Source organism: Capsicum annuum, chromosome 12 (assembly GCF_002878395.1).
Source record: "Capsicum annuum cultivar UCD-10X-F1 chromosome 12, UCD10Xv1.1, whole genome shotgun sequence".
Lineage (NCBI taxonomy): Eukaryota > Viridiplantae > Streptophyta > Magnoliopsida > Solanales > Solanaceae > Capsicum > Capsicum annuum.
The window spans coordinates 93,098,289-93,116,870 of NC_061122.1; positions in this window are offsets into that span (position 1 = coordinate 93,098,289).

The following is an 18,582-nucleotide window of genomic DNA, read 5'->3' on the forward strand; positions in this document are numbered from 1 at the left end:
TACAGGTTGGACCTTGGTTAGCTTAAATTAGGGTATGGCAATTATTAACTTCTACCACAATCCACATCCCACAACCCAAAATTTAGATTTAGATACTTGTATGACCTTGTATTCACATATTAATTTCATCATCTAGTACATGTTTATTACTTGGTATTGCATCAGTTTAATATGTTACATGTGATATTTTTGGCCTATATCAGTTATTTCCTATCTCACATACTTATTATATTCAAAGTGTTGATCGAATGCTTTTTTTGTGCTATGTTGTCAAATAATATAGGTCTTGATATTCATTTAGATCATGTTTTGTATGATATCCTACTACATTAGTAGTAGTACTTTGGTGAGTCCTTGTCATTCGAGGACTAGTATCAGTATTACATTTAATTTAATTTTAGTTTTAGATAGTTAGAGTTAGCTAGGGGCTTATCCCAATAACTCATTTTATTAGAGGCTCTCAAACATATAGCTAGATGTTTATCTTTTGTGGTTTTAAAACCAGATATTGTTATTGATTGATTTAGTATTTCATTATTTATTTTATCTTCCACATTGTGTTTACACATTATTTATTTAAGTATTTTTAGTGTTATTCCAGGTCATAGGTTAGCTTGGGGTCATTTGCGACTTTAAGCACCATGTTGTAATTAAGGGGGTAATCTTGGGTCATGAAAGATACTCAGGTTGTTCTTTTTATGTTAGATATAATGGAATTTGTTATGATTCTTGTCATAGATTGGTTATGCCTTTATCATACAGTCTTGGATTATTTTTCTAAGACTGTTACATTAACGATGCCTGGCATAACTTTAGTTGTGTGGCAGGATTCTATTAGCCATGCACCAATGGAGATTATTTCTTATAATCAAGCTGAGATTCGAGGGCTTATTGTCATGACTCAAATCCTATTGGGGCGGATTGTCACCCGTAACCGAGGAGACCCGGGAAAACTAGCACATAACCTTATACATCCCATTCATACCTCTATGACAACCCAAAATTCAGACAGCATCATGTCGCATATAAAAGGAAATAATCACCTGTATAAGCTCGAGCACACATATATATGTATATACAACACTTGGCCATTGAAGCCATCACGTCTATTAACAAAACACCACATTGACTGTAATTAGGTCTACAAAGTCTCTAGACAATACACAAAGTTTAACTAAAGTCGGGACACACCCCGCCATATAACTAACTTCTATACAATACCAAAAGTGACTGGATATGACACGGAAAGCCCCAAAGAAAACTGGAGCTCACCAAAAGCAGTTGGATATCTTGGCTCCTACTTGTGCGGTGTATGAGCTGAGGTACCTTTACTGCAGCATGAAATGCAGGTCCCCCATGGGGGACGTCAATACGAAATATGTACTGAGTATGTAAAGCTGTAGATAATCACATATGATATAGGAGCTCAATAGAAATCAGAAACAAGTGAATAAATCATAATAGGAGTGAACCACACTTACTAGAATTTATGACAACCTGTACATTTATTTATTCAATCACTTTACCTTCGTTCTTATCATTTTCATAATCATTACTGTACTGTGTTGTGACCATTAGGCTACCTCCAATACATATCAACTAGGATCGACCCATGATAGACTTATGCCCCTGGGATACCACCCATAAACACATAAATAGGGATTGACCCATGATAGGCTTATGCCCATGGGATACCACCTGATAAGATAGAACTCCCATCACTTAGTTCAATTAATCTTTGAGATTGTTATTTCGGTCACCACCGTACTTTTGATACTTTGAAACAATGATACATCAATAAGAGACATATAAATAAACCATCAATGCAATAACAATGAAGTAAGAACACATTGGCACATCAGTAAAGTGTTTTGGAGTCATCAATGCCATAATAATGAAGTAGGAACTTATTGGTATATCAATGAAATATTTGGAGTCATTAATAGCACATGGATCTTGTTTGAGTAACCGGATACCTTATGACATTCATTAGTGCAATAAACATGTAAGATTTGGAAAACAAGTAAGTATTGGAATGTCTTGACATCTTGTAGGGTGGAAACAAGTTCATTGGTAACGTAGGACATCATACAAAATTATTATGGATCACATGTTATTGAATAACTTTGGAAACTTTCTTAATAGAACAATTGTCACTTTCATGCCAAAGATATGGTATAGAGTATTCTTTACATACCTGACTGTCAACCTTCAATACTAGTCCCAAATGGACTTCCCGACTTTTCGGATTACTTATCTATAATGAACATATATAGCAATCTAGTATTAGCAACCAAACGTCACAATTTAATTATTTGAATTCACCAAACTAGTGGTTGAGTAGTAAGCCTTAATTACACCATAAAGGGTGTCACTTTAACCCTCTTATAATCCAATTATATTCACATGCCATGCATATTCATACAACATCCTCCAATATCAAGTTTGGATTCATTTATCCTTCCAACCAATCCATTAAACCAAATTGAGTCATAGACATAAATAATCATCAATTCAATAGTATATCACTATATCCACCTTCCATAACTCAATTACCATATCCACCTTCCATAACACAATTACCATATCCACCTTCCACAATTCAATACAACCAAACCATGCAAAATAGTCCATAACCCTATTTCCATCATCTTTCAATAACAACCAATACATATAATCCTCTATCACACATATACATATGGAAAAAACAAAGGCAAGCAATATTCATACCTTATAATTCACCTCTTGATTATGTAATCCTGTTTGAACAAATAATAGGTGTCGTTCAAAGCTCTCGAGATAACAAACGCAGTTATTGGATTACTTTGGAATTTCTACAGTTAAATCAAAAGGAATTTAAAGGTCAAATTTGGCTAGGGTTTGTTTTTTCTCAATTATTGTTGATGAAAATGAGTTTTTGAACTCATATACATGTATATATACACATATTCCCATCAATAATATAATAGGAAATGACCAAAATACCTTTAAAAGTTAAATAATGTCAGATCTGTCCTTTGGTGGACTGTTTTGTTAAGCTAAAGCAGATGGACCATAACTATTTTCTCCGATATCGTATTTGGGTGAAATTGGTATCTTTGGAAGGATAATTCAAAGGGCTTTCATTTCATATAAATTAGGCCACCCAGTTCGTCCTGTACAAGGAGTTATGGCCATTTGAAGTTGACCCTAAAAATCTATTTTGATAGGCTGAAGTAAAACGAGTATAACTCCTTACTCAAACGTTGGATTTGGATGAAACCAATTGCATTGGAAAGAAGACTCAAAGATATTTATTTTAATAGTTTGAAGCTCTCCCATTTCATTATATTAAGAGAGTTATGATCGTTCGAATTTGACCCAAAAATTTTGCTGGCCTCAGTAGTTTGTGTGCAGGAAATTTTCCTGCACAATTACTATTCCCAAATATCTCAGCTACCGTTTTATAGTTTTGAACATGCTCGATTATATCCAAAACCTATCCGTTTTTGGAAATCTTTATATCATTGGAAAGCTTATTCATTAACCTTTGCATGGAACCATCGACGGGCAAATTTCGGTATAAATAAAATAAAAAATAATTCCATATAAATAAGACCAATACACGTACTTGAATACGTCAATACACGTACTTGAATATGGGGTATTACATCCTTCCCCCCTTTAGGACATTCGTCCTCGGATGTTAGTGTAGTTATTCAACCAAAACAAGTTCAAGTCCATCATTAATATTCACATCATCACATAAATACGATGCATATATAAAAAAAACTTACTTGTTAATGTTCTAACTCCGTTTCTTGAACTTACTCTTCATCTTTGAACAAATGAGGGTACTTAGATTTCATTGTTTCCTTAGCTTCCCATGTAATCTCTTCCCTTTGACGATTTCTCCAACGTACTTTCACAGATGCTATCTCTTTATTTCTCATCTTCTTAACTTGGCGATCTAGAATAGCAATAGGCACTTCCTCATAGGTAAGATCTTCTGCAACTTGCACATCCTCAGTAGAAGTGATATATGATGGATCTCCGATGCACTTCCAAAGCATTGACACATGAAATACCGGATGTACTGATGAGAGCTCTTGGGGTAACTGTAATTCATATACAACTTGTCCAAACCTTCGAGTGATCTTATATGGGCCTATATAACATGGACTCAACTTCCCTTTCTTGCTAAATCTCATCACCTCTTTCATTAGTGATACCTTCAAAAATACCCAATCACCTATAGAAAACTCTAGTCCTCTCCTTCTACTATCCACATATGACTTGTGTCGACTTTGGGTTGTTTTCAGTCGTTGCTGAATTACTTTAACCTTCTCTATGGCTTGATAAACAAGATCCGGTCTGAACAAAAGAGTTTCACCCACTTCGAACCATCCTATTGGTGATCTATACTTCTTTTCATATAAAGCTTCATATGGTTCCATTTTGATACTTGAATGATAGTTTTATTGTAGGCAAACTCAATAAGAGGTAAATGATCATCCCAGTTGCCCTTAAAATATATTACACAAGCTCGTAGCATATATTCAAGTGTTTGGATGGTACGTTCTGCTTGTCCATCTGTTTGATGGTGAAAAGTTGTAATCAACTTCACTTGTGTTCCCAAACACCTATGAAAAGACTTCCAAAAGTTTGCGGTAAATTGGGTTCCCCAATCTGATATAATAGAGATTGGCACTCCATGTAATCGGACTCTCTCATTAATGTACAGCTTCGCATACTCTTCAACTGTGTAAGTGGTCCTAACTGGTAGGAAATGTGCAGATTTGGTAAGCCTATCAACAATCACCCATATAGAATCAAACTTCCGGGATGTACGAGGCAAACCAATAACGAAATCCATGTTGATTATGTCCCACTTCCAGCTTGGAAGATTAATGCATTGCATATAACCTCCGAGTTTTTAGTGCTCAACTTTAAATCTTTGACAATTTGGACATTCAGCTACAAATTCTGCAATGCTTTTCTTCATGTCATTCCACCAATACATATCTTTCAAATCTTGATACATTTTGGTTGATCCTGGATGAATGGAATACCTTGAACAATGTGCCTCTTTCATAATCTTCTTTCTTAGCCCGTCTACATCCGACACACACAATCAGTTTTGGCACGAAAGTACTCCTTCTCGCATAAGCTAAAATGCCTTAGTCGCACCACTCTGAACGTTCTCCTTAAGATGTAGTAAAATAGGATCTGTATATTGCTTCTCTTTCACTTCAGCTGCTAATGAAGATTCTGCAGCATTATGTACAATAAGCTCTTTATCCGGAGTTTCAAGAAGGCGACCTCCCAAACTAGCTAACTGGTGAAGATCTTTAATCATCCCTTGCCTTTCTATAGGCTCCATCATAGACTTACGACTTAACGCATTAGCTACCACATTTACTTTCCCTGGATGGTACAAGATATTAATATAGTAGTCCTTTAATAGTTCCAGCCATCTCCGCTGCCTTAAATTTAGATCCTTCTGATTAAAAATATATTGCAAGCTCTTACGGTCAGTATATATATCAACATGAACCCCATATAAGTAGTGGCGCCATATTTTTAAAGCAAAAAATAACTGCTGCCAGCTCAAGATCGTGTGTAGGATAATTTTTCTCATGTGGCCGCAATTGTCTAGAAGCATATGTTATTACCTTACCATGCTGCATCAATACATATCCTAAACTAATTCTGGAAGCATCACAATACACTATATACCCTTCGGTGCCTTCTGGAAGTACCAACACGGGTGTAGAAATCAACTTGTTCTTTAAATCTTGAAAACTCTTCTCACAGGCATCATTCCATTGGAATTTGGATGCTTTATGGGTTAGCTTGGTTAAGGGTGCTGGAATAGAAGAAAATCCTTCAACAAACCTTCTATAATAACCGAGCAATCCGAGAAAACTATGAATCTCCGTAGGCGTTGTGGGCCTTGGCCAGTTCTTCACAGCTTCTATCTTTTGAGCATCAACCTTTATCCCTTCACTAGATACAATATGACCCAAAAATGCCACCGACTTTAACCAAAACTCACATTTAGAGAACTTTGCATAAAGCTTACAATCACAAAGAGTCTGCAATGCCTGTTGTAAGTGATTGGCATGGTCCTCTTCTGATCTAGAATAAACAAGAATATCATCTATAAAAACTATCACAAATACATTCAGGAATGGCTTAAACATCCTATTCATCAAATCCATAAAAGATGCGGGTGCATTTGTTAGCCCAAATGACATAACTAGAAACTCATAATGACCATACCATGTTCGGAAATCTGTCTTGGTTATATCCTTCTCTTTGACCCTCACTTGGTGGTAACCTGACCTCAAATCAATCTTAGAAAAACACTTGGTGCCCTGTAACTAATCAAATAAATCATCAATTCTTGGGAAAGAATATTTATTCTTAATAGTCACCTTATTCAATTTCCGATAATCAATACACATCCTCAGCGAGCTATTTTTTTTTGCGCACAAATAACACTGGTGCTCCCCAGGGGGACATACTAGGCCTTATGAATCCCTTCTCTAGCAAATCTTTCAATTGCTCTTTCAATTCTCGTAATTCTGCTGGGGCCATTCTATATGAGGAATGGATATTGGTTGGTTTCCTGGTATTACATCAATACCAAACTCTACTTCTCATTCAGGAGCCAAACCTGGAAGATCTTCAGAAAATACATCAGAAAATTCATTTACCATCGGAACAGCGTGAAGAGTTGGTGGCTTCGCTTCTGTATCTCTTACTCTATCTAAATGATATATGTATCCCTTGGAAATCATTCTTCTTGCCTTAAAATAAGAAATAAATCTACCTCTTGGCGCGCTAATTTCACCTTTTTATTCAAGGACTGATTTATTTAGAAAATGGAAATATACCTTTTTCGTGCAGCAATCAATTATGGCATAACAAGAAGCCAACCAGTGCAGACCCATTATAACATCAAAATCTACCATTTCTAACTCCACAAGATCAGCCATCATATCACGACCACAAACAGTTACTATGCAGTTTCGGTAAACCCTTCTAGCTATAAGAGATTCCCCAACCGGTGTGGACACTTCAAATGGCTTAACTAACAGTTTGAGTATTCTTTTAAACTTTCCAGCAACCAATGGAGTAATATAAGATAATGTAGAACCGGGATCAATTAAGGCATATACATCGAATGAAAAGATAGACAGTGTACCCGTAACCATATCTGGGGAAGACTCTAAATTCTATCGATCTGCTAGAGCATACGTACAATTTTGAGACCCACTAGAACTCGTGGCTCCTCTATCACCTTTAACATGACCCATTGGTTGTGCACCCCTTCCTAAATAAGGCATCGATGATGATGATACAACAAATGACCTCGTAGGTCGTGCCATACCCCCTATGACCCTTCATGGGCATTCTCTCATCATATGCCCTGATATACCACACCAAAAGCAAAATTGGTCCCCATCCAACATGCGCCCAAATAATACCTTCCACATTTATTGCATGGTTCTCGAGAAGGTCTCGATTGGCTCATATTCCCTTGCCCTTGTTACCCCACTGTCTGCGAACTCTGACTCTCACTTATGTGGCCAAATTGATTTCCTCTGGACCCTTGGAACTATGGTGGGGTACTAGCTGCAGAATAAGAAGATAATGGCCTAGGTAGTCTAGCAGAAAACTGTGGTCTGAACCCTCCTTGGGATGCCATGAACTGCCTTGTAAATCTGGACCTCTTAGAATATCCTCTTTCTAATTCTTGTGTTCTTCTCCTCTGCCTCTGATCTTCTATTTTCTACGCAAAAGCTTGGATCCTCGCTATGTCCATATCTTTGTTCAAAGCGGTAATAGTACAATCTCTAACTAGATATGAATTCAGCCTATCCACATATTGATGAACTCTGTCATCCATAGTAGCTACAAATTTGGAGCATATCTCGACAAGGAATTAAATTAGAGATTGTACTCCCTCACTCTTATATTCCCCTGACGAATCTTGAATGGAAGATAATGATCAAGAAATGCCTTTTTGAACTCTTTCCAAGTAGATGGGGGTGTATCAATACCCCTAGATCATTTCCAGTCCTCGTACCAATATATAGCCTTCCCTTTGAATCTATACGCCGCTAACTCCACTGTCTCTCTACCCGTTACATGCATAACATCTAAGGCCCTTTAAATTTGATCAATAAAGTCCTGTGGGTCCTCGTTAAAATTTGATCTAGTAAATGTGGGAGGATCTATCTTAAGAAAATCCTGTGTTCAAAGGCTAGCCTCCCTATCTGTACCACTAGGGCCCGTGGTAGGAATGGCTTGCCCTTGAGCTTGCCCAACAACTATATGAGTCAAAGGTTTTACTGCATTTCTAAAATCTTGATCAGCAGCATTAATAGGTGGCTCTAGGGATATAGTTCTCCTCCCCCTTATTTCTTCCGAAGTGGAAGAAGTTTCTGATGCATGCTCAGCTGGAGCCTTACTTTGATTAGCTGGTATAGTGGGTGACTCACTAGTCCTCTCTCCGGTAGCTACATCTACTTGCTTACCGGTATTCTAAATTCTGGTAACCGGCATCATTACTATAATAAAAGAAACAAACGAATTCAGTGGTCAACTATGACTTCATATACAATATAGGCTCTATCGCACGATCTAAGATATGAAGAAAAGAAACAATTCCTAAATGTCCATAGCCTCCTATTTATAGATGCGGTACACGACACACCGATAAACAAAACTCTACGTAGACACGGCTTTGTAGACACAATTGGACGAACTTCTCTGATACCACTTTTGTCACGCCTTAAATCATATTGGGGCGGACTGGCACCCATAACCGAGGAGGCCCCGGAGAACCATCTCATAACCTTATACTTCCCATACATACCTCTATGACAACCCAAAATTTGAATAGCATCATGTCGCATATAAAAGGAACTAATCACCTGTATAAGCTCGATCACACATATATATGTATATACAATACTTGGCCATTGGAGCCATCACGTCTATTAACAAAATACCACCTTGACTGTACATTAGGTCTACAAAGCCTCTAGATAATACACAAAGTTTAACTAAGGTAGGGACACACCCTGCTATATAACTAACTTCTATATAATACCAAAAGTGAATGGATATAACACGAAAAGCCTCGAAGCAAACTGGAGCTCACCCAAAGTAGCTGGATATCCTGGCTCCTACTTATGCGGTGTATGAGCTGAGGTACCTGTGCCTGCAGCATGAAATGTAGGTCCCTCATGGGGGACGTCAGTACGAAATATATACTGAGTATGTAAAGCTGTAGATAATCACATATGATATAGGAGCTCAATAAAAATCAAAAATAAGTGAATAAATCGTAATAGGAGTGGACCACACTTACTAGAACTTGTGACAACCTGTACATTTATTTATTCAATCACTTTACCTTCGTTCTTATCATCTTTGTAATCATTACTGTACTGTGCTGTGACCATTAGGCGGCCTCTAGTACATATCAACTGGGATTGACCCATGATAGGCTTATGCCCCTGGGATACCACCCATAAACACATAAATAGGGATCGACCCATGATAGTCTTATGCCCCTAGGATACCACCTGATAAGACAGAACTCCCATCACTTAGTTCAATTAATCTTTGAGATTGTTATTTCGGTCGCCACCACATTTTTGATACTTTGAAATAATGATACATCAATAAGAGACATATAAATAGACCATTAATGCAATAACAATGAAGTAAGAACTCATTGGCACATCAATAAAGTGTCTTGGAGTCATCAATGCCATAACAATGAAGTAGGAACTTATTGGTATATCAATAAAATGTTTTGGAGTCATTAATAGCACATGGATCTTGTTTGAGTAACCGGATACCTTATGACATTCATTAGTGCAATAAACATGTAAGATTTGGAAAACAAGTAAGTATTGGAATGTCTTGACATCTTGTAGGGTGGAAACAAGTTCATTGGTAACGTAGGACATCATACAAAATTATTATGGATCACATGTTATTGAATAACTTTGGAAACTTTCTTAATAGAACAATTGTTCACTTTCATGCCAAAGATATGGTATAGAGTATGCTTTACATACCTGACTGTCAACCTTCAATACTAGTCGCAAATGGACTTTCCGTCTTTTCAGATTACTTATCTACAATGAACATATATAGCAATCTAGTATTAGCAACCAAACGTCACAATTCAATTATTTGAATTCACCAAACTAGTGGTTGAGTAGTAAGCCTTAATTACACCATAAAGGGTGTCACTTTAACCCTCTTATACTCCAATTGCATTCACATTTCATGCATATTCATACAACATCCTCCAATATTAAGTTTGGATTCATTTATCTTTCCAACCAATCCATTAAACCAAATTGAGCCATAGACATAAATAATCATCAATTCAATAGTATATCACTATATCCACCTTCCATAACTCAATTACCATATCCACCTTCCATAACTCAATTACCATATCCACCTTTTATAATTCAATACAACCAAACCATGAAAAATAGACAATAACCCTATTTCCATCACCTTTCAATAACAACCAATACACATAACCCTCTATCACACATATACATATGGAAAAGAACAAATAAAAACAATTTTCATACCTTAGAATTCACCTCTTTATTATGCAATCCTATTTGCGCAAATAATAGGTGTCGTTCAAAGCTCTCGAGATGACAAACGTAGTTATCGGATTACTTTGGAATTCCTACGGTTGAATCAAAAGTAATTTAAAGATCAAATTTGGCTAGGGTTTATTCTTTCTCAATGATTGATGATGAAAATGAGTTTTTGAACTCATATACATGTATATATACACATATTCCCATCCATAATATAATAGGAAATGACCAAAATGCCTTTAAAATTTAAATAATGTCAAATCTGTCCTTTGGTGGACTATTTTGATAAGCTAAAGTATATCAATCATAACTCTTTACTCTGATAACGGATTTGGGTTAAATTGGTATAGTTGGAAGAATAATTCAAAGGGCTTTCATTTTATATAAAGTAGGCCACCCAGTTCGTCCTGTACAAGGAGTTATGGTCGTTTGAACTTGACCCTACAAATCTATTTTGATAGGCTGAAGTAAAACAAGTATAACTCCTTACTCAGAAGTTTGATTTGGATGAAACCAATTGCATTGGAAAGAAGACTCAAAGATATCTCTTTTTGTAGGTCGCAGCTCTCCCAATTCCTTATATTAAGGGATTTATGATCGTTCGAAGTTGACCCAAAAATTTGGCTGGCCTCAGTAGTTTGTGCGCAGGAAATTTTTCTGCACATTTACTATTCCTAAATATCCCAACCACTGTTTTATAGTTTCAAACATGCTCGAGTATATTTGAAACCTATCTATTTTTGAAAATCTGTATATTGTTGGAAAGCTTATTCAATAACCTTCGCATGGAACTATCGACGGGCAAATTTTGGTATAAATAAAATAAAAAATAAATTAATTCCATATAAATAAGACCAATACACGTACTTGAATACGCCAATACACTTACTTGAAAATGGGGTGTTACACTTGTGAGTCTTATATTTTTTATATTGATGATGTTAGTATGGAGAGTACTTTATTTAATTTTGTTCCTATAGTCCGTTATTTTTGTGTTGTTTTTTCTACCAATCTACTTGGACTTTCTATTAAACATGATATTGAGTTTGTTATTGATCTTGAGTCGGGCACCCAACCTATTTATATGGACCTTCATATGGCTCTTACCGATCTTAAGAAGATGAATTCCTAAATTCAGGATCTTCTGGGTAGGGGTTTTATTAGGCCAAGTATATCGCCTTAGGATGACCATATCTTATTTTTGAAGAAAAAATAGGTCTATATGTATGTATATTGACAACATGCAACTGAATATTGTGATATTAAAGAATAAGTATTCTATCCATAGTATTAATGACTTGTTTGACCAGCTTCAGGGAGCAACCATGTTTTTTAAGATTGATTGGAGATTAGATTACCATCAATTAAGGATTTGAGTTAAGGACATCCCTATACAGCCTTTAGGACACGTTATGGCCATTATGATTTCCTGGTAATGTTTTTTAGGTTGACCAATGCCCTAGTCGCATTCATGGATTTGATGAACCAATTATCCAGACCCTATTTAGACTTCTTTATGACTATTTTCATTAATGACATCTATGTGTATTCAAGGAGTAGAGAGAATCACGAGTACATTAGAGAATTGTGCTCCAAACTTTGAGAGATCAAAGGCTTTATATCAAATTATCAAGGTTCGAGTTTTGACTCAAGCCCATTACATTCCTAGAACATGTGGTAGTTAAGAATGGGACTATAGTGGATTTACTACAGATTGAGGCTATTCATGATTGGACAAGACCTATATCTTTAATTGAGGTTTATAGTTTTATTAGTTTGGCAGGTTATTAAAAGTAGTTCATTGAAGGTTTTGCTACTATTGTAGTTTCGATGATTAGATTGACTAGAAAGGATGTTTCTTTTGAGTGGTCCAGGGAGTGTGAATCAAGTTTCCTAAAGCTCAAGGGATGGCTCACTTCAGCTCCTATTTTAACTCTTTATGCTAGAATTTATAGTGTATTATCATGCTTTTGATGTTGGTTTAAGATATGTTCTGATACAATGGGGTTGAGTTATTGCTTATGCATTTAGGTAGCTAAAGGTGCATGAGTGCGACTACCTTACTGATGATTTGAAGCTAGCGATGATAGTTTTCACATAGATTTATAGGCATTAGTTGTCTGGTTTTCATTTTAAAATCTAGATCCACCATCATAGTCTTCAGTATATTATGACCCACTAAGAGCTTAACTCGAGATAACACAGATAGATTGAGTTATTTTTGGACTATGATATCTCTATTTTATATTATTCAGGCAAGGCAAAATCCGGTAGTAGATGCCTTGAGCCGGAAGGCAGTGAGTATGGGTAGTGTGGCTTTAATTTTAGTTTTGGAGAGGTCGTTGGCTTAGGATATTCAGTCCTTAGCTAACTTAATTGTTCGACTTAATATTTTAGACTCCAGGAGGATCCTAACCAGTGTTGAGACTAGGTATACCTTTTTTTAGTAGATTTGGAGTCCTCAGTTTGAGGATAGTAGACTTTATAACATTTGTAATCAGGTTTTGAGGGGTGAATCCATGAAGGCTACCTTGGATTCAAAGGGTATTTTGAGGTATGATAATTGTATTTATATTTTAAGAGTTGGCGAATTGATTTAGCTTATATTGTAGGAAGCTCATAGCTCCAGATATTTTATTTACCCTGGTACAACTAAAATGTATAGGGATTTAAGACAACATTATTGGTGGAGTGGCATGAATAAAGATGTAGCAGACTTCGTGGCTCGCTGCCTATGTTGTTAGTAGGTAAAGGCCTAGCATTAGAGAACTAGTGGCCTTGATCAAAGATACCCATTCCTGAGTAGAAGTGGGAGTGGATCACTATAAACTTTATCAGTGGGTTGCCTCACAATTCTTTTGGTTCCAACGGCATTTGGGTCACTATAGATCGATTAACCAAATTGGCTCATTTCCTCCCTATTCAAATGTATTTCAATGTTGAGAGATTTACTCTATCTATGTTCGTGAGATAGTTTGTCTGTATGGAGTACCCATATTTAGTATTTTAGACAAAGTCTCAGTATTCACTTCTATCATATGGAGGTATTTTTAGGAAAAGATGGGTAATCAAGTGGACCTTAGCACTGACTTTCACCCTCATACAGATGGATAGTGAAATCGGACTTATGTTATGGACTTTCAAGGTTAGTCGGAGAAGCACTTAGCCTTGGAAGAGTTTACCAATAATAATAATAGCAACCATTCGAGTATTAAGATGACACCATTTAAGGCTTTATATGATAGGCATTGTTGATCGTTGATAGGTTCGTTTGAGACCTCCAAGGTTAGGCCTCGTAATACTAACTTGCTTCATGAGTCATTAGATAAAGTTTGGTTAATTCAAAATAGGTTAAGGGCATCTCAGAGTATGCAGAAAAGTTATGTTGATCATACACTTTGTGCAGTTTAGAGTTTATAATTGGGTTTTTCTTTCGGATATCACCCATGAAGGGAGTGATGTGCTTTGGAAGGAGGGAAAAGCTTAGCTCCAGGTATATTGGGTAATTTAAGATACTTCAGACAGTTGGAGAGGCAGTGTATGAGTTGGTCTTGCCCCTAGTTTTCTATGTCTCTATGTTGCGTTATTTTATCTCAAATGAGTCTCACGTGCTTTGATAGAACTCAGTACAGTTGAATGAAAGGTTGACATTTATGGAGGATCTAACTCTTATATTGATCAGGTTTTTCAGGAGGTTGCGCTTAAGAGAGATTCCAATAGTTAAGGTTCAGTGGAGACACCACCCAATTGAAAAGGCCGCCTGGGAGATCAAAAATAAGATATGAACCTAGTATCCCTACTCGTTTGAGCCTTCAGATACACCTTAACCCCTTACTTTTACGAACGAAAGTCTTTTTAGTGATGCATATTATAATGATCTTTAAAGGTCATTTTATGTGTTTCCATACTATTTCACCATCTAGAACTTTCTCCTAGCTACCCTAAGTCATTTATGACTTGTTGGAGCTGACAGTTCGATTACTGGGCAGTTCATTTGGTTCTTAGAGATAATTTCTCGCTATGAAATTTTCATTGTTGATAATTAGGTATCAAATTTAAATTTCCTATTTTGAAGTTTTCATTGTTGATAATCGAGTATTGTTCTTAAACTTTAGGTTAACAATCTTGGATGCTAATTTTGATAGTTCTCGTTAAATCCAAAATCTTAATTTTAGGTGAGAGAAATATTTAGTTTGGGCCTCGAGGCTTTCGGACTCGTTTTGAACTATTGGGTGGATTTTGGTTAAACAATGTGTGGGACTATATTTCATCAAAATAATCCTTGATGAAAATTTTAACGGCATCGTTGAGCCCTAAATGTCAAATTTAGTAAGGGTAGCATAGTTCATTTGCGTTCACGAGATTCCAAATAAATTTTGAGGGTCCAATTAGAAAGTTGACAAATGCTAAGTTCAACTGGTGCAGGCCAAAAATGGCCTTCACATTCGCTAAAGCCCAGGCAATTGCTATCACGATTGCGATGACTTTGGTCACGTTCATGAAAGCCAAGTTTATTGGCCATAACATGCACAATCTTGTCTTCGCGTTTATGAAGGGTAAGTTGGGTTGAGGCCTGTATTCATGATGGGGTCCCCACGTTCGTGATGATGGGACTCCTGGTAGTATATATAGTTGTCAAACTTGATTCTCTTTTATTTTCATAAGTCCAAAGTTTCATTAAAAATCTTAGAGAGCTAAGAGAGTAAGAGGATCGATATATGGATGTTTGGGGTGAGTTGGACAGTTAGTGGGGACGTTTTCTCATGAAGGATTATCGTAAGGTTCCTTTAGTTTCATATTTAACATTCCATTTTAAACCAAAACTCCTAATTCCTTGTGGGCTGATTTGAGGGTGTAATTTTGCATGGGTTTCACTCATTTTTAAGAATAAATGATCCTTGAGCTTAGAGAGACGTTTGGCGGTCTCAAAATTATAATTTTGCAAGAAGGCCCCCCATAAATTTTTAGGTCGATTTTGGATCCGAATCATTTATATACAATGTGGGTATTTTTATTCTCATATTAATGTGTAGGTCATTATTTTGATACCGTGGCATCGTAAGGTGGTTCTCAGAAGAAAAAAACTCTGATTTAATGGACTTTCTTGGGCATTGGCCGACGTCCAGGTATGCTAGGTTTACTTTCCTCATAGCTTGAGCTATATTATGGTATTGATGTGGTATCATGCTAGATTTTAGTTGAAAATTATGCCTTGTTTGTATGTTTAGTGAAATTTGAAGTATTTAGCCGATTAGTGAGCCGTTTTTAGGTAGAATTGGCCCATTCATCCTTTCCATGAATTAAATTGTGATATTAGGATTCGTTAGACTTATTTGACACTTTGTAGTAGAGATTGGAAGTCCTAGTCTAGTTTGTATAGAAATTACCTTAGTATAGACTTTTGAGATTTAGTAGCGGGCCTCTCGGTCCTATTTTAGTTCAAATATCATAGTTAGCTCCTTGTATGATCTAAAAGACCTTTCATCATTCTGAATATATTTTTCAGCCTTGGTATGATTTAGACATCCTTCTAACTCTTGATTAGACTTGTTACCTTCTTCTTACTCTAAAGATCAGTTTGAGTCCGACACTTACTATTCACTTATGATACTTAAAGACTAGTTTGAGTTTGACATTTACTATTCACCTATGATACTTAAAGACCGGTTTGAGTCCGGCACTTACTTTTTGCTTGTGATACTTAAAGATCAGCTTGAGTCTGATATTTACTAGTCACTTATGATATTTGAGTTCGTTTCAAGTAATTATGGTTCACTTATAATGATTAAGGATCTGGTTCGAGTTTGGTATTTATGGTACAAAAGGATTCACAAATATAGTTTTGGTGGTCAGCAATTATATAGTTATTAGTGTCGATACTTTTCTCTTGATTGTATCCATCAAACTTATGGGGGCTCGGTTGGATTATCGTTCTTTTATTTTTGCTTTTTGGACTTATTGAGGGCCTAGTTAGGCTGTAATTAGCTTGTATTCTTTTTGGTATCATTTATCTTATTATTTTTTATCTGTCAATCAGAGCATTATTTAAGGTTTACCTTTTTTTCTTGACTTTAGATTACGTTCTTACATTTTATTGTGCTTTTATTATGATTTAGCTCAATCAGCCAATAATGCCTACTGAGTACCCTTCGTTTTGGTACCCATGCTACCTTCTGCATCTTATTCTACTGCAGCTCTAAGTACTACCTGTTGTTACTGACGTTCTATCCAGTGCATTCTAGAGTTCGAAGATAGGGTGAGCTCTCATGCGCCGAAGCTGATTCTCTCCCCTTCAGTTACTTTTGGATAGTCTTTCCTTTCGAGACTAGTTGTATTTGGATACTATTAATACTCTTATTCTTTTGAGTAGTGGCTCTTGTACTGACTTTATTAGGTCGTGGGATACACTTTTGCTCTTTTCTCTCTTTCTACTTATATATGCTATCATGCCTATATTTTATCGCTTGCAATCTATATGTATGCTTAATTTTTGTATTTAGTATACCTTTCACCAACTAGCCCATTACTTCTCATTTTGGGCAATGACTTGACTTACCTACTGGGGGGATTAAAGTAAGTGTCATCATGACTCGTGAAATTAGATCATGACAGATTAAACCTCACGTATATTTTGTGTGTGGAGTAGTCGGGGTAGCTGGGAGGTGCAAATTGATTTGTTTTATCTTGCAAGTCCACTTCTTATTTGTATGTGATACATCTTTTTATTAGTCCTTTAAAATCTTAATAGAAGACAATCCAATATAATAATGGAAAAAAAATTGTCCTTCTAATTAATGAGGGATGTTTTATTTTTCGTATATCGTAGTAGTATAAAACAAGAGAGTGGGATAGGAAAAATGACCCACAATTTTTTTTTACTTTTACATCTATATCTATAATATATTAAAAGTGTGAAGACCTTAGAAAAGTGATTTGAACTTTTTACCCTTCATTAAAACACTTTGCAATAGACAAAATTATCTTTTTGCTATTTTTTAATAATTTTTAAAATTTAAAAATTCATTAAAATTTAGTTATTAAATCTTTCCTTATTAGAGCTATGTATTGACTTTTTCTATATAAACGCTAATTCAAAAGAATCCTAAATTTTAGGTGCATAACTCTAATAAGGAAAGGCTTAATAAAAGCGTTAACATAAGAAAAATTTAAGGGATAATACTCAGAAAAATACCTGAACTTTGACCAAATTTCCAATTGAACATACTAAACTTTGCGGAGGTCCTATTACCCACCTAGACTTTTTTAAGTGGAATTAATTCCCCCCCCCCCCCCCCCCCCTCCACCACCACCACCACCACCACCAAAAACGCTATACCCAATTTTGACAACTGGAGATGTAAACACGCGCTCTTTCTTCTCCATTTTCATCATTTCCACCATTACAACCATATTCCTCATACAAACAACAATAGTAATAGTACAAATAATTCTAAAATACTGATAATACTACAAATAATTCCATATTCCTCCTACAAACAACACTGGCAATCTCTTTCTTCTCCATTTTCACCATTACAACCATATTCCTCCTACAAACAACAATGGTAATACTACAAATAATTTCAAAATACCAGTAATACTACAAATAATTCCATATTCTCCTACAAACAACACTGGTAATCGTCATTTTTCACCATTTTTCACCAAAATTTTGATTCTTAATTCTTGAAATTTGGCTTTTATTTAGTTCATACTATTTTTTTAAGAAATTTTTTTTCCAAATTTCAAATTCAAATCAAAAACTTTCTTCAATAATTTTATTCAAATCACAAAATTAGTAGTTTATGTTTCCCAGATTCGGTTGTTGCCGGAGTTCTGTCGAGCCCTGATCGCCGAAAAATTAAGGAACGACTTGTTTTCTCTCAATTTCTCACTGTCTCTCTCGATTCTCTCTCCCTCTCTCGATTCTATGGAAATGTGTGTG